Source organism: Eubalaena glacialis, chromosome 17, assembly GCF_028564815.1.
Source record: "Eubalaena glacialis isolate mEubGla1 chromosome 17, mEubGla1.1.hap2.+ XY, whole genome shotgun sequence".
NCBI classification, from domain to species: Eukaryota; Metazoa; Chordata; class Mammalia; order Artiodactyla; family Balaenidae; genus Eubalaena; species Eubalaena glacialis.
In genome coordinates this window covers 66497290-66524578 of record NC_083732.1, presented here as the reverse complement: position 1 = coordinate 66524578, position 27289 = coordinate 66497290, and positions in this window count along the sequence as shown.

The following is a 27289-nucleotide window of genomic DNA, read 5'->3' as shown; positions in this document are numbered from 1 at the left end:
ATGTGACCTATTGATATAGCAAATACACAACATGAATGAATTTCCCTAGTAACTGCATATTGACAGGACACTCTCCATAATGAAAAGGATTTTGCTTCCCTTCAGTGTATTTGCTTGAGAGTGGCGTGGGATGTTGACATACCGTATGTTTCTGGGTTGTAAAAATTTTTAATCGCTTAGTGTGTTCATCCATGAGGTGAAAGCGACCATCTCACTCAAGCCCATTATACAAATTAGAAGCCTTTGTTCCTTTCGTGTTTTGTTGGTAGGCATTAACACAGGCACTATGAACGTATTGGAGCTGAAAGAAATGGAGTGAAATTGCTCACACCATTACTTTAAATTGAAATGCAGACAGTTCATCTGCATAGAAGTCGTGAGATCTTTTTACCTGAAAGATTAAAAACACCAAATAGCAAAATGTAAACAATAACAAAAACCCACTAGATTTTACAGCAACATTTTTCTCCCTCAGACACTGTACCTGTATAATGATTTTTGAAAATCCCTTATATTCGTCTCTAGTTGCTTCAGAACCTAATCGGAGCCTTGGTCTGGAAAACCAGCATTTTGAAATGAAAAGCATGTCCCCTTAGAACAGAAGTTGTATTCTTTTTCTATTTTCTTGTGTTACTATAAATTACCTTTTTAGCTCATTATTAAAGGCAAAATAGGTATGCATCATTAGTCAAACACTAATGATCCTACATTAGGAGAGAAAACTTGAACTAACCAACTTTCTACAATCAAACTACTTATGTTTCAAGAAAGCTTTTCATGATCCTATATAGGTGTTTACTTCAAAAGATGATTTCTTAATAATACTAACTTTTTAATCTGCTTCAGTGTAAGAGAATGTTAGGAGAAAATATGGCATTTTATAATACAAGCTATTTTAAAGCAGATGGGCTATGTCAGTCTCCAAGACAGTTTCTGCACTTGTTCCTGTAGAAATCATAAATGTGCCAGAAACCGTGGGGATGTCATGCTAGCCAAATATAATAAAACATGGGACATTTTTCATTTTCTGAGAATATAATGATAGTAATAGCTATGCTTTATAAGTTCTCTTCTACAAATCAAATATGCAGAGTTGATAGTCAGCTCTTGAATCTTTTTGAGTGTGTACTACCTACTTACAGAATCACAGAAATATGCTAAATGTTGTATCTTAGTTTTGCATATGGGGAAACTGAGGCTCAGCTGATGACTAAAAAACTGAAAGAACTAAGGAGGGGGACTTTCACAAATTCCTTCATCACATTTCCCGCCTACGAGCCTTATATCCCTAGATCTGCCTTCCTGTGTTATCATCAGAGGTGAACTATGCATACCCCCATCTAAATCTAGTCACTCCACTTGTGTGTCAGATCTTAAACCCTCTTGCTTACTCATGGGAAGCACTGTAGCAATTCTCACCTTCCTTTCTGACATCATTACCCTTTGGTCTCTACTGAACCATTCCCAATTCTCCTATCTTAAAAAAGTAAATAAAAAAGGATCTTCTTCCAAATTCTCTCTTTACTTGCTTTATAGACCACCATATGCTCTCAGTTTTCTTTCCCTTTTGCTTAATGCTCTACTGCAGTCCAGATCATTCTCTGGCTCCCTGACCTCTTAAATGTCAGAGATGTACCAAACTTGGGCACTGGTCCCCTCCTCTCCTACGTTCACTGTCCTGGTACTCTCATCTGGTCTTAGAGCTTTAAAGATCACCTATTTGATGACAACTTCCACATTTACATCTCCCAGCAGCTTCGCTATTGAAATCCATTCTTGCACATCCAACTGACTACCCAATTATCTCCAGTCGGATGTCTAATAAATGCCCCAAATCCAACAGACAGTAACTGAACTTTTGTTGGTTTTTGTTTTTCCCTAAAAGCTGTTCCACCACAGTCTTCCCTTTCTCAGTAGATGGCAACTCCATCCTTCCAGGTTCCCAGGACACAAAGTTGGAATCACTTTTGACTCTTCTATTTCTCTCACATACTACATCTAATCCATCCGAAAACTGTGGTTTCACCTTCAAAATATATCCATTGTAAATCAACTATACTCCAATATAAAATAAAAATTAAATTAAAAAAATATGTCCAGAATCCAACTGTAGATCACAATTATACTGCTGCTACCCCAGTCCAAGTCTCCATCATCTCTGACCTAGACCTCTGCAATGGCCTTCTAACTGGTCGTGTCAGGTCTAGGGACTTGCTGCCATGGAATTTACTCTCAACACAGCAGCCAGAGTGATTCTTTAGACACATGCGAATCATGTTATTCCTCTGATGAAAATTCTTCAATAGCATTCCATTTCCCAGAGTCTGTGTAGAGATATACATAAGTAAGAATACGATTAAATTTGAGGACAGTCTACTCAAAATTCCAAGGTATTGTGGAAGGGCATAGGCAATCACCTAACTGAATGTTGGAGGACCACTGTATCCTTCTCAGAAAAAAAAGTAGCATCCACTCTATGAATTGAGGCATAAATAGATGTTATCCCAGAAACTGAATGGTAAGGCGTGGAGGCTGAGGGATCAGCACAGAACACTCAAATATTTGAGATTGTATAATGTGTCAGCACTTTAAAAAATATAGTTTACATCCATTTATTCATTTAATCTTCCCTACAAACCTTCCAGATAAGAAGTCTTATTATCTTTATTTTACAGATGCTGACAGTAACACACAGGTAGAGCAAGGATTCAAATTCACACAGTTCCTCTTTAAGAGTAAGATACCAGCCACCGTAATTGGAGAGGTTAGTGAGACTCAGGTCCTAGAGTAGGTCCAAGGTCCAAGTTAAAGATTAGACTTTGTCCTAAGAATCAATCATAGGAGATATTTTTCCTCCTTTGGACTGATCAGTAAAAATGAACTGGGCAAGAAGAAATTGCAGAGTACTATCTTAGGTTTAATAAACTGCCTAGATTAAAATAAATCTAAACTCCTTTAGTGGACTTTGTGAAGTCCCTTATAAATTCTAGCTCTCTGGCCTCATTTCAAGCCATTTGCCATTTTTCTCTTCCCCTGCATCTCTCACCTTTGCATCTCACCTAAACTGTGCTCTAAACATTCTTGTGGATACCTTCCCAGAAAAGTGTGCCCGTGCACAAAAACTGCATACATTTTCACAGTTTCGACAGATGGAAATCCTCCAGCCTGGGTTAAGAGTTCAAACTCTAAAAACTTATTGTTTCCTGACTCACCGCTTCTGATTGATTAGGTCTTTGGTCTATTTCCTTTTCCTAAAAAAAAAAAAAAAAAAAAAAAAAAAAAAGCAATTCTCTTCTCTACATAGGAGCCAATTACCAAATTACTCAGTACTCAGTTTAAATATCATAGATCTGGGAAATTTCTTCTAAGTCTTACTTTCCTCACCAAATGGGTATAGATAAATAGCCATATGTTATTCAGAATGGGCTAAGTTATGCTATACTATCGAACCACCTGATCTTGGGGCTTCACGCATCAGAGGATTTATTTTTTTTCTTCTGTGCAAAGGCCACTGTGAGGCAGACTACTTGTATCTCATTTTGCTGAAATTTCATCTTGAGGCTTCCAATTTGCCATAACAGGGAAAGAGAGAGATGGGGAATGAAACTCCAGCTTAAAAATGCTTCTGCTTGGACCTGGAACATGTCATTTCTGCTTTCACTGCAATAGCCAGAACTTGCAATATGGTGGTAACAAAATGAGGGTTATGAGGAGTATATAGGGCAGTCAGTAGTGCTTCCACAGGTAACGATTAAACATGAAGTAGTGGTCAGTTAATCTCTTTTCCAGCTCTTGGCTCATCTTGTGATAGTTACGTGTTTAAGTCTCTGTTTCTTCATTGGAACTATAAGCTCTTTTATTTATTTATTTATTTTTTTTGCAATTCAGATAAACAACTAATACTTTATTCTAGTATAAGTATTCCTTTTTTTTAACATCTTTATTAGAGTATAACTGCTTTACAATGGTGTGTTAGTTTCTGCTTTATAACAAAGTAAATCAGTTATACATATACATATGTCCCCATATCTCTTCCCTCTTGCGTCTCCCTCCCTCCCACCCTCCCTATCCCACCCCTCTGGTGGTCACAAAGCACCGACCTGATCTCCCTCTGCTATGTGGCTGCTTCCCAATAGCTATCTATTTTACATTTGGTAGTGTATATATGTCCATGCCACTCTCTCACTTCGTCCCAGCTTACCCTTCCCCCTCCCCGTATCCTCAAGTCCATTCTCTAGTAGGTCTGCATCTTTGTGCCCATCTTGCCCCTAGGTTCTTCTGACCATTTTTTTTTTTTAATCTTTTTAGATTCCATATATATGTGTTAGCATACAGTATTTGTTTTTCTCTTTCTGACTTACTTCACTCTGTATGACAGTCTCTAGGTCCATCCACCTCACTACAAATAACTCAGTTTCGTTCCTTTTTATGGCTGAGTAATATTCCATTGTATATATGTGCCACATCTTCTTTATCCATTCATCTGTCGATGGACACTTAGGTTGCTTCCATGTCCTGGCTATTGTAAATAGAGCTGCAATGAACATTCTGGTACATGACTCTTTTTGAATTATGGTTTTCTCAGGGTATGTGCCCAGTAGTGGGATTGCTGGGTTGTATGGTAGTTCTATTTTTATTTTTTATTTTTTATTTTTTTTTAATTTTTAATTTTTTTTTTTATTTATCGCTGTGTTGGGTCTTCGTTTCTGTGTGAGGGCTTTCTCTAGTTGCAGCAAGTGGGAGCCACTCTTCATTGCGGTGCACGGGCCTCACTACCGTGGCCTCTCTTGTTGTGGAGCACAGGCTCCAGACACGCAGGCTCAGCAATTGTGGCTCACGGACCTAGTCGCTCTGCGGCATGTGGGATCCTCCCAGACCAGGGCTCGAACTCGTGTCCCCTGCATTGGCAGGCAGATTCTCAACCACTGCGCCACCAGGGAAGCCCTATTTTTAGTTTTTTAAGGAACCTCCATACTGTTCTCCATAGTGGTTGTATCAATTTACATTCTCACCAACAGTGCAAGAGGGTTCCCTTTTCTCTACACGCTCTCCAGCATTTATTGTTTGTAGATTTTTTGATGATGGCCATTCTGACCGGTGTGAGATGATATCTCATTGTAGTTTTGATTTGCATTTCTCTAATGATTAATAATGTTGAGCATTCTTTCATGTGTTTGTTGGCAATCTGTATATCTTCTATGGAGAAATGTTTATTTAGGTCTTCTGCCCATTTTTGGATTGGGTTGTTTGTTTTTTTGATATTGAGCTGCATGAGTTGCTTGCATGTTTTGGAGATTACTCCTTTGTCAGTTGCTTCATTTGCAAATATTTTCTCCCATTCTGAGGGTTGTCTTTTCGTCTTGTTTATGGTTTCCTTTGCTGTACAAAAGCTTTTAAGTTTCCTTAGGTCCCATTTGTTTATTTTTGTTTTTATTTCCATTTCTCTAGGAGGTGGGTCAAAAAGGATCTTGCTGTGATTTATGTCATAGACTGTTCTGCCTATGTTTTCCTCTAAGAGTTTGATGGTGTCTGGCCTTACATTTAGGTCTTTAATCCATTTTGAGTTTATTTTTGTGTATGGTGTTAGGGACTGTTCTAATTTCATTTTTTTACATGTAGCTGTCCAATTTTCCCAGCACCACTTATTGAAGATGCTGTCTTTTCTCCACTGTATATTCTTGACTCCTTTATCAAAGATAAGGTGACCATATGTGCGTAGGTTTATCTCTGGGCTTTCTATCCTGTTCCATTGATCTATATTTCTGTTTTTGTGCCAGTACCATACTGTCTTGATTACTATAGCTTTGTAGTATAGTCTGAAGTCAGGGAGCCTGATTCCTCCAGCTCCATTTTTCTTTCTCAAGATTGCTTTGGCTATTCGGAGTCTTCTGTGTTTCCATACAAATTGTGAAATTTTTTGTTCTAGTTCTGTGAACAATGCCAGTGGTAGTTTGATAGGGATTGCATTGAATCTGTAGATTGCTCTAGGTAGTAGAGTCATTTTCACAATGTTGATTCTTCCAATCCAAGAACATGGTATATCTCTCCATCTATTTGTATCATCTTTAATTTCTTTCATCAGTGTCTTATAATTTTCTGCATACAGGTCTTTTGTCTCCTTAGCTAGGTTTATTCCTAGATATTTTATTCTTTTGGTTGCAGTGGTAAATGGGAGTGTTTCCTTAATTTCACTTTCAGATTTTTCATCATTTGTGTATAGGAATGCAAGAGATTTCTGTGCATTAATTTTGTATCCTGCTACTTTACCAAATTCATTGATTAGCTCTAGTAGTTTTCTGGTAGCATCTTTAGGATACTCTATGTATAGTATCATGTCATCTGCAAACAGTGACAGCTTTAATTCTTCTTTTCCAATTTGGATTCCTTTTATTTCTTTTTCTTCTCTAATTGCTGTGGTTAAAACTTCCAAAACTATGTTGAATAATAGTGGTGAGAGTGGGCAACCTTGTCTTGTTCCTGATCTTAGTGAAAATGGTTTCAGTTTTTCACCATTGAGGACAACGTTGGCTGTGGGTTTGTCATATATGGCCTTTATTATGTTGAGGAAAGTTCCCTCTATGCCTACTTTCTGGAGGGTTTTTATCATAAATGGGTGTTGAATTTTGTCGAAAGCTTTCTCTGCATCTATTGAGATGATCATGTGGTTTTTCTCCTTCAATTTGTTAATATGGTGTATCACATTGATTGATTTGCGTATATTGAAGAATCCTTGCATTCCTGGGATAAACCCCACTTGATCATAGTGTATGATCCTTTTAATGTGCTGTTGGATTCTGTTTGCTAGTATTTTGTTGAGGATTTTGCATCTATGTTCATCAGTGATATTGGCCTGTAGTTTTCTTTCTTTGTGACATTTTTGTCTGGTTTTGGTATCAGAGTGATGGTAGCCTTGTAGAATGAGTTTGGGAGTGTTCCTCCCTCTGCCATATTTTGGAAGAGTTTGAGAAGGATAGGTGTTAGCTCTTCTCTAAATGTTTGATAGAATTCGCCTGTGAAGCCATCTGGTCCTGGGCGTTTGTTTGTTGGAAGATTTTTAATCACACTCTCAATTTCAGTGCTTGTGATTGGTCTGTTCATATTTTCTATTTCTTCCTGGTTCAGTCTCGGAAGTTGTGCATTTCTAAGAATTTGTCCATTTCTTCCAGGTTGTCCATTTTATTGGCATATAGTTGCTTGTAGTAATCTCTCATGATCCTTTGTATTTCTGCAGTGTCAGTTGTTACTTCTCCTTTTTCATTTCTAATTCTATTGATTTGAGTCTTCTCCCTTTTTTTCTTGATAAGTCTGGCTAATGGTTTATCAATTTTGTTTATCTTCTCAAAGAACCAGCTTTTAGTTTTATTGATCTTTGCTATCGTTTCCTTCATTTCTTTTTCATTTATTTCTGATCTGATCTTTATGATTTCTTTCCTTCTGCTCACTTTGGGGTTTTTTTGTTCTTCTTTCTCTAATTGCTTTAGGTGTAAGGTTAGGTTGTTTATTTGAGATGTTTCTTGTTTCTTAAGGTAGGATTGTATTGCTATAAACTTCTCTCTTAGAACTGCTTTTCCTGCATCCCATAGGTTTTGGGTCATTGTGTTTTCATTGTCGTTCGTTTCTAAGTATTTTCTGATTTCCTCTTTGATTTCTTCAGTGATCTCTTGGTTATTAAGTAGTGTGTTGTTTAGCCTACATGTGTTTGTATTTCTTACAGATATTTTCATGTAATTGATATCTAGTCTCATAGCGCTGTGGTCGGAAAAGATACTTGATATGATTTCAATTTTCTTAAATTTACCAAGGCTTGATTTGTGACCCAAGATATGACCTATCCTGGAGAATGTTCCATGAGCACTTGAGAAGAATGTGTATTCTGTTGTTTTTGGATGGAATGTCCTATAAATATCAATTAAGTCCATCTTGTTTAATGTATCATTTAAAGCTTGTGTTTCCTTATTTCTTTTGATTTCAGATGATCTGTCCAGTGGTGAAAGTGGGGTGTTAAAGTCCCCTACTATGGTTGTGTTACTGTCGATTTCCCCTTATGGCTGTTAGTATTTGCCTTATGTATTGAGGTGCTCCTATGTTGGGTGCATAAATATTTACAATTGTTATATCTTCTTCTTGGATTGATCCCTTGATCATTATGTAGTGTCCTTCTTTGTCTCTTGCGATAGTCTTTGTTTTAAAGTCTATTTTGTCTGATATGAGAATTGTTACTCCAGCTTTCTTTTGATTTCCATTTGCATGGAATATCTTTTTCCATCTCCTCACTTTCAGTCTATGTGTGTACCTAGGTCTGAAGTGGGTCTCGTGTAGACAGCATATATACGGGTCTTGTTTTTGTATCCATTCAGTCAGTCTATTTCTTTTGGTTGGAGCATTTAATCCATTTACATTTAACGTAATTATCAATATGTATGTTCCTATTCCCATTTTCTTAATTGTTTTGGGTTTGTTGTTGTAGGTCTTTTCCTTCTCTTGTGTTTCCTGCCTAGAGAAGTTCCTTTAGCATTTGTTGTAAAGCTGGTTTGGTGTTGCTGAATTCTCTTAGCTTTTGCTTGTCTGTAAAGCTTTTAATTTCTCCGTCAAATCTGAATGAGATCCTTGCTGGGCAGAGTAATCTTGGTTGTAGGTTTTTCTCTTTCATCACTTTAAATATGTCCTGCCACTCCCTTCTGGCTTGCAGAGTTCCTGCTGAACGATCAGCTGTTAACCTTATGGGGATTCGCTTATGTGTTATTTGTTGTTTTCCCCTTGCTGCTTTTAATATTTGTTCTTTGTATTTAATTTTTGATAGTTTGTTTAATATGTGTCTTGGCGTGTTTCTCCTTGGTTTTATCCTGTATGGGACTCTGTGCTTCCAGGACTTGATTAACTATTTCCTTTCCCATATTAGGGAAGTTTTCCACTATAATCTCTTCAAATATTTTCTCAGTCCCTTTCTTTTTCTCTTCTTCTTCTGGGACCCCTATAATTCCAATGTTGGTGCATTTAATGTTGTCCCAGAGGTCTCTGAGACTGTCCTCAATTCTTTTCATTCTTTTTTCTTTATTCTGCTCTGCAGTAGTTATTTCCACTATTTTATCTTCCAGGTCACATATCCGTTCTTCTGCCTCAGTTATTCTGCCATTGATCCCCTCTAGAGAATTTTAATTTCATTTATTGTGTTGTTCATCACTGTTTGTTTGCACTTTAGTTCTTCTAAGTCCTTGTTAAACATTTCTTGTATTTTCTTCATTCTATTTGCAAGATTTTGGATCATCTTTACTATCATTATTCTGAATCCTTTTTCAGGTAGACTGCCTATTTCCTCTTCATTTGTTAGGTCTGGTGCGTTTTTGCTTTGCTCCTTCATCTGCTGTGTGTTTCTCTGTCTTCTTATTTTGCCTAACTTACTGTGTTTGGGGTCTCCTTTTCGCAGGCTGCATGTTCGTAGTTTCTGTTGTTTTTGGTGTCTGTCCCCAGTGGCTAAGGTTGGTTCAGTGAGTTGTGTAGGCTTCCTGGTGGAGGGGAGTAGTACCTGTGGAACTATAAGATCTTAAAGGGCAAGACCACCATTTCATCTTTGCGTTTTTCCTAACTCCTAGTTTAATTAAAGTCTATTCAATTCAATTCAGTTAATGTTGTTGAGTTGCATTTATTAGGCATGGTTTGTATTGTAATCCAGTTTTCCAGAAAAGAGACACCTAGATAGAGATTAGCGTGAAGGAAATTTATTAAGACATCTTCTTGGGACCAGCAGCTACAGGGGAGTAAAGACAGCACCCCTGGGCAGTGGGAGAGTTTGGGCTCTGATGCAAGCTCAGTGGAGATCTCCAACTGACTCTACTGGAAATCTAAGCTGAAATAGCTCTTTAGAGTTGTCCCAGTTTGGGGCTGAGTCCAGTTTTATATGCCAGCATCAGCCAGTCACTGAATTCAGGCTGCCACAGAGAAGGGGGATGTGATCTTGAACGAGGATGTCCAGTTCAATTGAAGGCAACTCCCAGAGGAAAAGTCCTTAGTTCTAAAGGGGAGATCTGGCTATAGCACAGTGTCCACTCCCATTTAACAAAAAGTAGGGGCACCTCATTGGACAGTGTATTTAAACTATCCTATGTAAATAAATACTATATTGTCTTAGTATGCTAAGAAAACAGGAGTCATAGCCAATAGCCTAATGGACTCCTGTTTAAAACTACTTGACAATTTGGGGCTTAAGTGTTTTGTGACTTTCAGTTTATTTACTTCAGTATAAATCAAATTTTATTGTAATTTTCTAACCCTACATTCAGGACTCAGTATAAAATTGGTTTCCTAAACGGTACAGATAAATGCCACATTTTCATCCTAACATGTATTTACATCCACAGCTATTCAGTTGTGTGGGTAATTTAAGCCTCTGAGTTGGGAATTGGTTTCGCTCCTTTTTATCTATTCAAAAATACTTCATATGAGCAAAAGCTAATGTCTAAATAGAATTTACTCAACAACATAAAAATATGTTATGCAAAAGTAGAGCCAGAATAGAGTAACCGTTAGCTTTTTAATAGGCTCCAATACATGAAAATGAGATAGGATTGACAGCATTTAAAGTGACAGTCCTAACTTTATGAATGCCAGGCAAATATTTTTTTGTGATACCACATAGTTTATTTAACTCTTTTCCGTGTTTTATTTTTCTGCCTTTAAAATGGAGATTAAAAAGCTTAAAATAAAATCGTATGTGATGGGTAAGGTATGGATGCTTCAAAACTTCTCAGATTGGATTTGTCTTACAAATATGTTTGATAGCTTCCCTTTGAATATTCACATGTAGAAAGCAGCTCCATTACAAACACACAATTGTGTGCTTTGGGCCAGTTAGTTTGAGGGCAGTGAAATAAAAACACCAATATGATAAGCCTTTATAGTAGAGTTGCTTAGAGCTTTTTAGGAGAGACAGATGTTTGAGCACAGAGTTTACCAGTTGAGAGATACTATAATAGATATAGATTCAGAGTACAGCAGGAGCACATTACAGGGAACAGAAAATTCTGTATGTGAGAGTGTTTAAAAATGGTGAAGTAATAAATTTTGCCACGTAACAAATAATTTCAAAATTTTAGTGGCCTACAACAGCAAACATTCATTTTCATGCTCACAGTTGTGCAAGTCAACTGTGGTTCAGCTAGTCTCGGCTTGCTATGTCTGGGCCAGGCTGGACTCCAAGCTTCCTGTCAGGATCAGGTCTGCCCCAAGTATCTTCATTTGTACACCTGGCTGAAGGGGAGTAATTACTGAGGTGTTCTCTTCTCACAGCAAATCACAGCCATGCAAGAGGACAATTGCACATGTATGTTTAAAGATGCTGCTCACGTCCCATCAACCCATTAACATTTCATTGACCAAAGGAAGTCTAACAGCCAAGCTCAACATTGATGGGCCAAGGAAATATATCCCACCCACACTAGTGACAAGGACTGCAAAGTCACATGGGGAATCCAAGGACGTAAATTCTGTAACAGATATATGATTAAAGATTCTGGAGCAACAGTCCAATCCTTCATAAAATTTCAAAGGAGACTTGACATATTTGAACTGGGTCTTGAAGGATGAATAGGAGTCTACTAATAAAACTCCAAACTGAATCGAACTCTAACATCCTACTCTGCTACTTTTCCTACAACTTTAAGTTATTTAGTTTGAAAAAATATATAATTGCTTTATTCTCTTTGAATAACCACCCTCTACAACTATCTGAAACTTGTTTATACTCAATGTCATTGTCAGACTAACTTACCTAACTTCTGGCATTGCTCAAGTTCTAGATAAGCTTCCCTCCTGTCTTCCAAACACTTTTGCTCACTGTCTGTGAAGCTTACGCTTGCCTTTGAGACTGCTATATATTATGCCTAGGTGTGTAGCTTTCCAACTTTCCCTTTTATTTGCAAATCTTCAGAACCACTAATGTGCTCTGTATCTGCCCTGATACTTTCTTGGAGAGCTGTGATTTTTTTACATGATACTTCTGCCATTTTTCAATACTCATTATCTCTATAAATATGCTATCTTTTTTATTTTTATATTATAAGTAATTTCTTTGTTTTATGTATAATCCAAATATCTCTCCACCCTTCAATATAAATCATCTTAAATTGACTCTTCAAGAATCCTTTGAATTGACTTATAGCTAAAACTTTTGATTCTGTGTAGTCACTTTTTTCCTATATGCTCAGCTGTAAATTATACTAAATCTGAGGGGTAAAAATAATAAAATGAGATTGCTTCCCATTTTGTATGTTCCTTGAGTTCTCTCTTATCATTTATAGTCATATTTCAATTGCTGGGTTATTTGAAGGCAAATCAGCACCATTGCTAGTTCCACATCCAGTTCCTGCCTTTCTCTGAGGAAAAGAATCTTTATGAGAAAAGAGCAGTTACTGAAAAGAAACAACTCTTGGAAGTAAGGAGTTAACAGGAGTTGTAACAAAAAGCAGTGCTAAAGCAGAGATGAGAGGCTGTGGACTTGAGATCAGGAACCAGAAGAGATCATTGAGATTCATGAATGTAAGAGAAACACTTGCGTTGCCAAGGAAAAATTAAAAATTGTTGTCAAGTTCAGACAAACTATTAATGCATATGTAATGTGGAAGCACAGACTCCTGGTAAGAACTAGCCTTAGGCAATATTTCATTTTAAAACAGAGAATAGTTTATATTATGATTCTACAAATGCATGTTGTCTAAATATTTTTGTTAATTGCAGAATATTTCAAGATAGTAAGGATCATCAAGTGTTGAAAATGTAGTGATTCATTTGACATTGAAAAAAAGGAAGTATAAGCATTTTAAGTATAAAAATTAAGGCTGTTCTGGATTTGAACTACATTCACACCTTGGAAATCAGCAGAAATCAAGGTCCTTCAGCTCGTAGAGAGTAGGTAAAGAATTTTCCTGAATATTTTGAAGCACAACTGGAAGGAAAACAGAATTTCAGTTTTCTTTCTTCTTTACCAGTATTTCTACAGTGCCTTATGCAAAGCTTTTCATATAAAATTTCCAAAATATATTGAACAAATGGATATTTATTGAGTAGCTCTATGTTGAGCATTGGAGTGGATAGGGAGGAGAAAGAGTACACAAAGTTTTATTCATTCAACTAATATTTAGTAAGCAGTTATTATGTACTATTTTAAATGCTGGGATTCAGTATTATGAACCAGGCAGGAAAAGTCCTTGATCTCAAGGAGCTTACATTCTACTTGGGTGAGAGATAAACAGCAAGCAATAAAAATGCAAAACAAAAGAAACAAGCTAATGTTAGATCATCAGCATCTCGAGCTATAAAGGAAATAAAGAAGGTAAAGTGACGCTGAGAGAAGACAGGAATAGGGGAATCCCCCTTATACATGGATGGATCAATAATCAAGGGACAACTTTCTGCAAAGGTGCCACTTGAGCTAAGACCTCGTAATGAGGAGACAGCTATTTGTGGAGCCATTGGGGACAGTGGTTCAGACAGAAGGAAGAGCAAGTTCAAACTCACTGTGACAGAAAGAAAGCTCTGTGGGTCTGAGGAACAAAAAGGAGGCTGGTATGACTGGAGGGTATAGAATGTGGTAAATGAGAGGGGGAGTTGGGGACCAGAATATTAGAGCCTTGTACCTGAGGCAAGCATTTTGCATTTTACTTTAAACACAATGGTAATCCATCAGGGGGATTTTAGGAGGAGGGGGTTATATAATTTAATTTACAATTTCAAAAGTCATTCTGACTGCCTTTTGGGGAAAGATTTGGAGGGGGAGTGTGGGGGATGGTTGAAAGCTACCAGTTGTTAGGAGTCTATTACCCATAACCAAGGCCAGAGATCACTATGGTTTGGACTGGGTTACAATAGAAATAGATTTTAGGCACATTTTAGAGATAACTGACAGGTTTTGCAGATGGATTGCATGTGGATGGGAGGAAAATTGAGTAATCCAGAAAATTTCTGCTGTCTGGAATTATAGGTCTGGTTGGATGAGGGGTCATTTTATGAGATGGGAGAGACTCCTGACTGAAAGAAACTGCTTTTTGTTGTAAAAAAAAAAAAAAAAAAAGCAAAGAAATAATGGTTAAAGAAAGTTTACAGTTTAGCTAGCAAAGAACACACACATATATACACATGATGCTAAAGGCAAGTTAAGAAGTAGCTAAATAAATTATAAGACACTGAAGGAATACAGAGGAAGCGCTTATTCATTCTGAGTGAATCCTTTCACATGTGTTTGACTGTGTGTCAGAATTTCTAACTTGAAATGATGTAAATACCAAAAGCACTTAATTGTTTCACATTGCATGAAATCTGGATGTACATGTTTAGTCCAACCACTCAATAATATAAAAAAGGTCAGCTAGTACTTATTTTAGCTTTTCCCTCATGGTTTCAAAATAACTGAGGTAGCTCTAGCAACATATTCTCACATGACAGAACCTCAGCTGAAGAAAGGGGATGGGAGGAAAAAAGAAGCCCATTTCGTGTTGGCTTTTTCTTTTAATCAGGAAATTTTTTTTCCTAGAAGCCCTCTAGCTGATACCTATTACATCCAATTGGACCACGTACTCGTCTTTGGATCAAAAACTGACAAAAGGAAACTAAATTGACAATATTGATTGAGATCAATCATAATTGAGCTTTTGAGTCTGGGGTCATAGCTGCCTAAAAGTAATAGGGATTCTTCAAGCAAAAAAAAAAGGACTATTTGCCACACTGGATATGATCAGAGACCCAAAGATTCAGTTTTTAGCTAGGCCTTCAGTGATAAAGGCAAAGTTGTTATATTTGCAAGCTTGCTATATTCCAGGCTAAGTTGAATGCCTGGCACACGGTAGATGATCTATAAATACACATTATTAAATGAATAATTAATATATGTTTGTTGACTGGATCACCACTTATACATGAAAAATACAAGAGGTTTTATACAAGAGGTCGGAGTGGTAAGCTAACTTGTTCAAGCTAATTCAGTAATAAATGTTAGAGCAAGATGCAAACTCAAATGGCTTTTGTTCCAATGCCTGGACTCTGCTCATTGAGGTAGGTTGATTTTCACTAAAGTCTAATGGTACAGTTGACTACACAACCCTAAAAGGACACTAAATCCAAGGTCTGAGAAAGGGGAGATTCTCAAGTAGAGTCAAGAAATCTTAGGAAACTAGCCACATAGTTTTTTATTTCCTTTAATTCCTTTAATTTAATTTTGAATTCTTTCATTTGCCTTTGGCAGAGCACGTCAATAGCCCACCTCTCAAACTACCAAAACTATAAAAATTTTGCCTCTTTCTTGATCTTTCACAACCTCTTAACATCCACACAACTGCCATGATGATCTCTATTTCCTTGGTTTCTCCCTATTTTTCAAGTTTATCTGTCCCATCATATCCTTATTTCCTTCTCCAACCACACTAGAACTTGTGGTCAATTCTGTCAACTATTCTCTCACAGGCAGACATACTTCCCTCACTGACTGACCTTCTGGATCAATTACAAACCTGTGTCAAGCCAACTTCCTGTTTCATTTCTTCCTCTGACAGAGCCACTGAAAATGGTAGAGAGAATCCCATAAAACATTATTGCCCTGGTACACTAGAAATGGATGTTCCCCATCTTATGGCACCCTTCAGTCTCATTGAGCAATTCATTTGTTTGTATCCCATCACCAATGCTTCTGACTTCCTAGAGTAACTCTTCCAAATCTTTTTTTCCCCTCCTCAAGTCCCCTTCTTTAGGACTTTTACAAAACTGTTGTGTTTCTTCTTCTTGGCACATCGTAAAATTGTTCTTTGCCATCCTCTTGGTTTGGCATTGCCATGTTAGATACTGAGGTGTGACTTGGTCAATGAAATGTGAGTGTCACTATATGTGGAAGTTTTGAAAGCCAGTTCACCATGTTCCCTTTCCCTCGTTTTAGTGATCAAGCATGTGTCAAGCTGGAGCCTTCATAAGCCTAGTCCCCAAAGGACTTTGATAAGCTCTATCCTCCCAGTGGTGTATGCTGTACATGAAGAAGAAAAGTTTTTGCTGTGTTAAGCCATAAAGAGTTGGGATTTGTTTGTTACCACTGCATAATTCAGCCTATCCTGACTGATGCAACCACTTTATAGAATTTCACGTAATCCTCCCCTGGAAATTTCTTTTTTGGGTTTTAGCATTCCATTATCTTCCCATCCTTAGGCTATAAATTTTTTATTCCTACTTTTCAGTCCTCATGATAGCTTCCCTCTTTTTCCGCTCAACTGTCTTCTTTTTTCCTTCTGCACAATCGTGGATCAGCGCATTTACTGTCAATTCTTCAACTTCTATCTAAAACCTAATAACTCTAAAGTTTATAACTCCAATAAAAACCTCTCCCCAAATATTCAGATCCACATGTCCAAATGCTATAGACAATTTTCACCTGGATATTTTCCTCAACTTCAATTTTTCTCTAATTGTTCTCACTAAAGAAATTCTTCCTTTTAAATTCCATCTCTTTGTAAATGTTCCTTCAATCTACGCATATCCTAAACCAGAAATCTGGAAATAATCATAGTTTTATTCCTCTAAGTCACTCCAAATAGCCTGTCATTATATAAATTCTACACCTGAAATAGTTTTTTTTATCTTCTTCTTTGCCTGTTCTCCTTCTGGGACTGTACAGTCCTAAGCCATGACAATTTCAATAGCCTTCTGAAGTCTTCCCCTCCCTCATCAAGAGCACACACTGCTGCCAGAGTTCTATTTATAAAATATTGGTTAGATCACATAACTCTCATATTTAAAAATGGCTCTGAAACTTTATTGTCAATAGCACAGAAACTATATTTCTAGCATAGCATAAGAAGACCATCAAAGACCATTCATGTCTAAAATCACCTTTCTTGGGGGGTGGGGGTGGTGTGATGAATTGGGCGTTTGGGATTGACATGTATACAGTGATGTGTATAAAATTGATGACTAATAAAAAAATAAAATAAAATCACCTTTCTCTAATCCTCTTGCACCTTCCAATAATATTTGTGTAGAAGTAGACATATATTTCTTGATACATTTGTTTATGACATTTCCTCATATGGAATGACCTTTCCCTCTTCTTTTTGAATGATGACCACTAAAGTCTTTAGCAACTCTTCCTCTGACAAAATGAATCATTTCCCCTATGTGTTTCAATGATGAACTATAGATAACTTTTACTGAGCAATTGCTACCTGTATTAGTTTCATAAGGCTATGCAATAAATTACCATAAACTTGATGGCTTAAAACAACAGAAGTTTATTCTCTCACACTTCTGGAGTCTAGGGATTTGAATTAGGTGTTAGCAGCGTCATACTCCCTCTAAAAGCTCTAGAGAAAAATCATTTCCTGCTTCCTTGTAGCTTTCGGTGGTTGCTGGCAGTCCTTGATGTTCCTAGGTTTACAGATGCATCACTTCAATCTCTGCCTCCGTTTTTCACATAGCCTTACTCCCTGTGTGCCTCCTCTGTGTCTCTGTATCCATGTCTCCCTCTCCTTTCTCTTATTGTAAAGACACCAGTCATTTAATTTAGGGCTGATGCTAATCCGGTATGACCTCATCTTAACTTGATTATATCTGCAAAGACCCTATTTCCAAATAAGGTCTCATCCACAGGTACCATGGGTTAGAACTTAAATATATATATATATATATTTTTTTTTTTTTTCAAAGGGGAGGACACAGTTAAAAACACTACACAACCTTTTAGCATTGTGCTGAGCACTTAAGGCATGAGGTTCAACCATACGAAATTGCCATTTTTGTAGATCAAAACAAGGTGATTCTTGACAATTTCATATGGTTCAATCCAATATTAACACATTGAGTGTTCATAAATCTCTATCAGGTGACACTACTATTATTCTCATATTAAGGGGAGGAGACAGAGGAGGTTCATTAACTTGCTCCAGGGCATATAATTAGTAAGTGATAGAGCCAAAATGAAACCTACTGAGCCGAACTCCAGCATCCACTCTCTTCACCATTATAATATGTCACTCCTCTGCCCACATTAAATCTTGTGTACAACTCTATTATATCATTTATCACATAGCTGACATGTCTATTCCCCTTCATTCTATTCTCTGAGCTGCTTTAGGAAGTTCTATTCACTACGTTTTCCCAACCCTAAAGATAGTGCATGCCATTAGATAGAAAACAAATGTTCCTTGAAAAAAAATAAATGAACACATGGTCTGGAAAATGTTTACTCTCCTAAAGAAAAAAGAGAGGATACTTGGGAATAATAAAATTTCTTACCTATCCCCGGCCATTACATGTTACTAAGGACAATATAGTCACGACTGAGAAGCTATTGGGAATTCAGTCATGGTCTCATATGACAGAGCTGCAGCCTCTCACCCTCATTCTAAAATCGCCCCATCTCATTCTCAGCTCCAGTTCTACCATTGCAAGTATTCCCCTCACTCTGCCTTACACTTAAATGACAGTTAAACCCAGATTAAGCCAAATTAAATTGATTCTTTTCTCCCACCTGGGCAGAATTACTGAGATTTAATTTCTGAAACTGTTTTTCTTTCCTTTTTTTTCCAAATGTCAATATGTACGTTTTAAATTTCAAAGTAAATAGAAATGATTTTTCTAATTGAAGAAAATTGATTGGAAGTATATTAATGTGTGATTATTTAATAAAAGGAGCAGTTCTGCTCTAGGGTGTAATAAGCTAGAACAGCATCACTCCCAACTTTACAATGAGTATAAGAGCCAGAGTAACTTCAAATTCACAACTCTTTTTGATCCCATCAGAGAGCTGAGGTGGCAAACAACTGGACCAACATCTGAGGAGAGACAAGACCTTGCACATATTTATCTGGAATATATACCATCTAATATTTGATAAAGGCTAAAAGTGGGCTGACTGAACAGTGCGTTCAGAATTTGGTGGAGGCCATACCTTCTTCCAGGCTCCTCCATGACCTCATAGTGCGCTCACAGAAAATATCAAGAGATCTAAGAAAGTTTGCATTGTAGTGTAAAAGTAGGGGAAGACAACAGCAGTCATGCAGGAAAGGCAAAAAACTCCTTACTCTTCACTTATGAAATAAAAGGCTGATTATTCAGGTAGAAGAGCAACAGACAACCTCACCCTCGGGCACCGGTAAGAACTTATTACAGCTTGGAAAAGGGAACAGGGAAGACAACCTATGCTACAAAGAAGGAACCTTACCCAAATAAAAAACTAACTGTATAGGTTAATTTATAGGTACAGCGCAGAAAGATGAACAGATTCTGACAAATAAACCTAACTATATTAAAAACGAATTCATAGCCAGACTCAAAAGGATAGGGAAGAATGGAGCTGACTGAAGTTACTTTGGAAAAGAGCATTTTGATTAGATAATATAAGGCTGAAGACCAAAAGGGCTGTCCGAAAATCCTGTATTCCTATATTATAGTTGGTAAATTTGTTTCTCACAGAGGCATGGGCTAGCAAGTCTGAAACTAGTTTATATGTTTACTAGGGTTTAACAAGTAGTAAATATATTGCTGATAATAAAAACAGATTACTCACTTTTGGAGAAAGAAGTTCACAACCTTGAGAGTCCCTGGGTGAAATTCAAAACTGGCCCCTCTATATGGAAGACAAGGAAAGACCAAAGAACAGGGCAGACCACTCCAGATTGGTAGGTGGCAAGTTTAATAAGCAAGGGAGCTTACATACAAGGCTTCTTCTTGATGGCCACAAGATAAGTGGATCTCCACGGCCACCCGAAGTTTGTGTAGAGAACTTAACAGGGTTCAGTCACATATACTCTCCAGATGGTCTCAACAGCATTTTACTCTCTCAAAGCTGCATCCTTGAACTGGCTCCTAGCGGGTGGAGCATACATTCCAAGGACAGGGAAGGGGGTAAGGAGCCTCCGATTGCCCAGGTACAGCTCAAGAGTCAACTGTCAGTCACATCCTCTTGATGACCTCCTCCAAAAAGTTTCATAAGGAAAGGATGAAGGCTAAAATGGTCTCTGTTTTTGGACTGGAATTGGAGGTAACAATATAGAGTCATGGTTTTGTTTTAATAGTTTGGCTTTAATAATAATAATAATGATCCTAACTCTACTGAGAGGGACTAGAAGTAATAATACCCCAGGAATAGTGAGCTATACCTAGCATCCAAATCTTGGTTTGTAAATAACATTTTTAAATAAAAGAAATCAGAGCTCCTTGGAGAACTGGTTGATTCCATATTGGGGGTAGGGAAAATAAGACAAGCCTGCGTGGAGCATCTTGTAGTGACAGAAAGTATGGCAGTGCAAAAAGAAAAGATGAAGGGAGGAAGGAAGAGAGGGAAGGGGAGGCAAGGGAATGAAAGAAAGAATAAAAGGATGGAAGCATGTCAAAAGGGCACAGAGGCCAACCTGATAGAGCTTCCAGTAGACAAAGAACAACTTTAGCAAAAAATATTAATAATGGTGATATTTGTTTATAACAAAGAATAAAACAAAGTGTCCATACTGAAATAAATAAATAAACAAGAAGAGATTATGCTTTCTTACAGAAGAATGGGAATTAATGACAAGGAAAGAATGAGAGAAATAGAAAATCACTATTAAAACATCACAATAATAATTGCTGCAGGCAAGGTCCACTGATGAATGCTAAGAGTAGTAGGCTAAAATTTAAGCAGAAACAGAATATTTGCAGTCTCAAATTATCCACCCCCAAATATTGAGTAATTACCAAGGGAAAAATAGTAACTGTATAGTAGGGAATCCAGGCTGAAATCACCTTAACCAAATAATCAAGGTTAACATCACCAGTTATAGATATCAACATCATGTACCCCTGATCTGATGCCCTGAGCTTAAGTATAATATAATCAAGATTATACCAACACAGGCCAACCCAAATTGAGGGCCATTCTACAAAATAACCGCCCAGTACTCATCAAATGTATCAAGATCATGAAAGACAAGGCTAAAATTCTGTCACAGAATGGAAGCATATCAACCAAATGCAATGTGGAATCCTGGATTATATTATAGAACAGAAGAAGAACATTAGTGGAGATACTAGTGAAATCAAAATAAATTCTGTAGTTAATATATTTGTACCAAGGTTCATTTATTAGTTTTTCCTAATGGCATAAAATCATATAAGATATTAACACACACACACACACACAAAAAGATATTAACACAAAGAGTACTGGGGTGAAGGATATATGGGAACTTTCCCTACTGTTTTGGCAACTTTCTGTAGGATTAAAATTATCTCATTATCTCCAAATTTTTTTTTTTTTAAAGATTTATTGATTGATTGATTGATTGATTGATTGATTGCTATGTTGGTTCTTCGTTTCTGTGCGAGGGCTTTCTCTAGTTGCGGCGAGCGGGGGCCACTCTTCATCGCAGCGCGCGGGCCTCTCACTATCGTGGCCTCTCTTGTTGCGGAGCACAGGCTCCAGACGCGCAGGCTCAGTAGTTGTGGCTCATGGGCCTAGTTGCTCCGCGGCATGTGGGATCTTCCCAGACCAGGGCTCGAACCCGTGTCCCCTGCATTAGCAGGCAGACTCTGAACCACTGCGCCACCAGGGAAGCCCCCAAAATTTTTTAAAGTTAACATTCACTTGGAAAAACTAGATATGGATACGGACAATTTATCAATCTGCAAAATAGATTCCTCTGGGCTACCAGCCACCTAAGGAATGGGTTCAGGGTAATAACCCAATCTAAAGTATGATCATTTAAAGTGTATAAGGAAAGAATTATAGACAGCAAGGCAAAATGAACATTGAATCAGTGATCAAGAGCTTGTGAAATCACTATCCTTGAAGAATTTGAAGGACAAGCTACATAACCAGCTATACTGACAGGGTGAGGCTTTGTTCTTTAGGACAGATAGGGCACTCTGCACGCTCTGTTTCTTCCACATAGAAGATTTTTTTATTTTTATTTTTTAAAATTAATTAATTAATTAATTAATTAATTTATGGCTGCGTTGGGTCTTCGTTGCTGCACGCGGGCTTTCTCTAGTTGAGGCGAGCGGGGACTACTCTTCCTTGTTGTGCGCGGACTTCTATTGCGGTGGCTTCTCTTGTTGCGGAGCACAGGCTGTAGGCATGTGGGCTTCAGTAGTTGTGGCACTCAGGCTCAGTAGTTGTGGCTCATGGGCTTAGTTGCTCCGCGGCATGTGGGATCTTCCCAGACCAGGGATCGAACCTGTGTCCCCTGCACTGGCAGGCGGATTCTTAACCACTGCACCATCAGGGAAGTCCCCACATAGAAGATTTAAGAAATAACTTCACACTGCTCTGTGTATTTGCATGTGGATTAATGGACATCCACAGAGTTCTACTAAAATATACCATTTAAGCAAACCCTAGACTTGGAAACATTTTAAGGAAGCACACATCAGAAAATTTGGGCTATGAATTGAATAAAATACACAGAGTTTTACATCTTTTTTCCTTATTCATTACATTTTAAGCTCAAGTGGTTTCCCATCTGGACCAAGAAATTGCATTGCTGAACTGTTAATATTCTTTCCCTTGGAAATTTTATTATAATTCATTTTGAAGAGGTGTATGGTCTAACGGACTAGAAAGTCCACTGATTTGACAGAGATAATGTGTAAAATAATCTTTATCTTTGTGGAAGTTACCAATGGCTCAGTCTTGATAGTCAGTGGTTTTCTGGTGAGATGATAAAATCTTTAAATCTTGATTTTTCCCAGGGTGATTTCATTTCGGATTATGCAGTCTGATTCATTGAAGGAAGCTGCACCAGGGAACAATATAATTTTGCAGCAGCTCTTTAACAAAGAGTCGGGGAGATATTCCATTTCTGATTCAAGGGACAATTCCATAGACTAGCTTTCTTCTTTTTCCATCTCTCTCTCTCTCTGTTGGCCTCTTTTTCTCTGTTGATTTTCTTCTTGGAAGCTTTGCAGCTGAAACACAGGTGGGCGGGTGTGGAATTTTGGTTTCCTTTTCATGGTTTCTTCTACATTGCTTTAAATCTCCACTGTTTTGAACAGCCTGACTGATCCTTTTAGTATTGACGTCAGGAGAGGAGACAGAGAACTGGAAAATTATTAAAAATAGGTTTCATTGTCTACAGAACGATGTTGATCCTTGATTAATAACAATAAATACTTTATGTTTCTTGAACCACTGCATTTCTTATTATTTTCATTAGGTTTATAATGAAACCTATGGCTCCCTGAACTTTTTATTTTTCATCCAGATAATTTGGTGTGATGTTGTCATTATATGCTGAAGGCAAGGGAAGAAATGCCAAAGATTGGTGGGTACAGAAAAGAAGTGAAGGGAAAGGAAGAAATGGGTACTGGTTACTTTTGAAATTTCTTACTATAAGGATACAGTTTGCGCTGAAGGAGGAATATTCATTTAACATACACATATTGATTACTTACTATGCAGGAGGCACAAAGAATGCTATGCTGACAATACAAAGTTCCCGACCTCTTGGAAAGTACCAAGGTCGTAGCTGTGGTCCTCTTCCTTGAGGGACTCTAGATAAGATATGATTTTTAAAACCTTGATATTCCATGGCATTTTGCATGATTCTTCTCATTTTAGAGAATACTGTTTTTGTGGCTCCCTCTGCCTTTATATCCCACATCCAGTCCAGACACACAAGTCAGCCCCCTCAGCAGTTTCTGCAATAGATTCACTCCTAAGAAGCTTTTTCGAAGGTTAATAGAATTTAGAGCAAATTTGGAGTCGTAAGAAACAGTCACATTTTGCAGTAAGTAGGTCATTCGCTTTTTCTCTTCACCCCTTTTTCCCTTTACTCTGCAGACCAGTGTATCGCTTCTGATTCTGAGCTTCAGGATTGCACAGCCAAACATATGAAGGTGCTTAGCTTAATAAGGGCCCTCCACTGAAAAGCATCATCCTTAGAAGGCAGTTGGAAAAACAAAAAGCATAATGATAATAATAAGTAAAATAACAACAACAACAGTAATGACCATCCTGTTACACGTATTTTCATGCTTCCCACAGCTCCCACTCCATCGACATTATACTGCTTCCCACCTTCAATACTGCCTTTTCATATTGAATTTCAATCACTTGCAGAAGTATTACATGGAAAATAATACAGGTAATCTAACCTCTGAATTAATATTAACTCAAAGAGAAAATATATAAATTATTTTACAGTCTATATTCACAGAAAGATTGTTCACATCCTGAAATAAATCAATCTCTCTCAATAGTTTAATAAAGAAATGATCTAGTCGCTTGAGTAGAATACAAAGTAAATTTTTGTTCATATTTGGATTTCTAACATGTTCACATTCAGTCCTTTACTCTCCATTTCTATCAAGTATAAGTCTTTTGATTTTAAATAGCAGGAACAAAAAAGAAATGAGAACAATAGAGCTTTTACATCTTTTAGGTGACATGTTGCATAAACCTTAAATTTGATTAAAATTTTTGTGAGTTTCTAGTGTAGTTATTTGAGTCATTCTAATGAAATAAGACTTGAAGTTCAGAAAAGTAAAATCATAGTGTATTAGAAAAAGTGTCACTTAGAAAATTTATGTTTAATATATAAATTCAACCAGCTGCCCCAGACATCATGATTTAACATAATGACTGTAGGTTAGACATGAACCACACCTACATAATTTTCCAAGTGATTTGTCTGTATTGGTTCCAATTTGATTTCTTTAAGGATTTATTAGGCTTGTTTTAAAAGTATTTAGATGTTTAATATAGATGAACAAACCCTAGGGAAGGAGTAAGCAAAATATCAGTTTATACATTCAAAACACAAGTTAATAATAGCTAAAATTATTATGGGATCATAAAACTATGGTAAGAAAGGCGGGAAGGACAAAATGAAAGGCCAATTGCTTTTCTATTATATGTCACAGTGGAGAATGTTACAAGTATAATTGAAACCGTGTTAAAGAATGGAGAAAAGATGGTAATAAAAACTGAATAGCCAGAGAAGAATCAGTTTTTCAGACATTTCAAATACTTGATTGCTAAAGGAAATTTTAACAGAGACAGGAAGTTGCCTTTATATATCTTAGTATGGATATCATTTGGAGCACTAGAATATTTTGTAATATATTCAGCTGGAGACCATCACCAAAAATAAAGGAACTACTTTAAGAAAGACTACCATTGGGAAATATCAGTTTTACCTTTAGAATTTATAATATTTAGACTAATTTCCCTGAAGTACAGGAGAACATTGTTTCAACAAATGCAATGTATGAAGAAAATAATGCTTCATTTTTTTTCTCGTCCTTAGCCAAATTGTTTTTAGCCAAGTAGTTACTTTTACTATATCCATGGAACCTATACTAAACTAGCCTTCATTAAGTATTAAATAAAAAGGAAATTTTTTTTCAATGAAGCTGTGGATTCAATCTAACTACATATACTCAAATATTACCACTGATTACACATCTAGGCTTTCAAATGGGTAATATGTATCCAAGGGAGAAGACTGTTGGCTCTTATCAACATAGGTCTAGTTGCTAAGGGAAATAGATGATTTTTATATATAATCTTAAGTATAAAATTTGAGGATCCTCCAACAAAGTCTTACCTCCGTGACTGAAAAAGGCAAAGTCTTTATGAAAATATAAGGAACCTGAGGCTGTCGTAAAGCATGAAAAAGAAGCATGAAACCTCTGCTCACACAGGTTACATATACTTTTAAAAATTCACTTCTATCTAATAATAATTTACTGATATTTTGCATATACATTAGCACTAAAGCTAAATGTTGAGCATGTACACTTTGTAGAGTCTTTGAGACTTGGCTTTGTACTCTGGCTTTAGCATTTACCAGATGTAAGACCTTGGGCAAAGACACTTACAGCTCTGAGACTCAGTTTTACCATCTGTAAAGTGGGCTATGAATGCTTTTTCGTCAAATTTATTCTGAATATTAAGTGAGCTAAGGTTTACAAACTTATCTTACATGGCTGACATATCGTGAGTGCTCATTCTTTTTAAAAAATGGTGGTTTTTTAGAAACATTTTAGAAGAGTCTCATTTTCACACATCCACTCCAACTCCCAAGAAACAGCAGAAGGGAAAAGCCTGAAGACATTCTGAAGAACATAAGTACTATTCATCTTCTCCATTCAGCCCTAATCCTCAGCAAGACTTTTCCACCAGAGCACTGTTTGATTTTCTCCACGTTTAGTATTGAAAGACATTTATGAGGATAGTTGATGGTTCCTATTTGAGTTCTGGCACCATTTTCCAGTAGAATTCTCACTTTATCTGCATATCAATATTGAGTTGTCTTAACATGAAGCCTCTGTCACCAAAACTTTGGTTTAAAAAACATTTGGGGAAGGGTCAGAATATAAGCAGCAACAAAAACACATTTTTGGAGAGGAGGATATGTCTGTCATTGTCATTTACCCTTCCTTTGTCTTTTCCTCCATCACAGGATCTGACCTCAAAAAACTGTATTTCCCGGGCTCCATTGCCAACTGGCTTTAGGTTGGGTTTTGTCAAGAGAAATCACTGATGGGAGACAGGAGGGTTGGAGGATGGGAGAAAAGGGGATATTGTCACCCTTTCTCTTCTTTAGGCAGCATCTCTAGCTATTGTTATTTGTCCTCTGAGGTCCCAGCATGGACCAGGCAGCCTGACTTCTGGCTTCGGTTATACCGTTTCCTCCCTGGAATCCTCTCATCCTATCACAGCTGCTTCTTCCTCCTTGTGCTAATCTTGGAATTGCCTCATCGGACCACGTTTGTAAGCTCTTCCAGCACTGTTATAAGTTCTACATATCGGCTTCCTTCTAATCAACCACATGATGGAATTCTGATTTCTTGAATAGGTCCTGAAATTCAGGAGAATGGAGTTTCCCATACAGGGGCTAAAAATAAATTATGAAAGAACAAGATTTTAATGCCATCCATCATAAAGACCTGTTTTATAATACCTGATGCCTTCATATCATTTACCACTAAGAAACGATCACTCTTCCAACATTCTCCAAACATGGAATTCAGTGTCTGGAGCAGAGGCCCTCCTCCTCTGTCCAGGAATTTGATGTGGCTCTCTTTCCATGACTAAATTGTGTTCCTTTAAAACAGTTTTGGACTTATGTGGCATAGCTGATTATGATAATATTTTTGATTTGGAAATTATCTGAGGTTTAGTGTTTCATTTTTGGTTTTGTTTTAATTAAATAAGTTTTTCATTTTAGCCATTTTTTTAAACCTGAGAAATAGAATATCAGTTATTGTATAGTTTGCAAATAGTTTTAATGATTCTAAACATAACTTTAATTATGTACATTCTAAGAGCCTTCAATGTAGC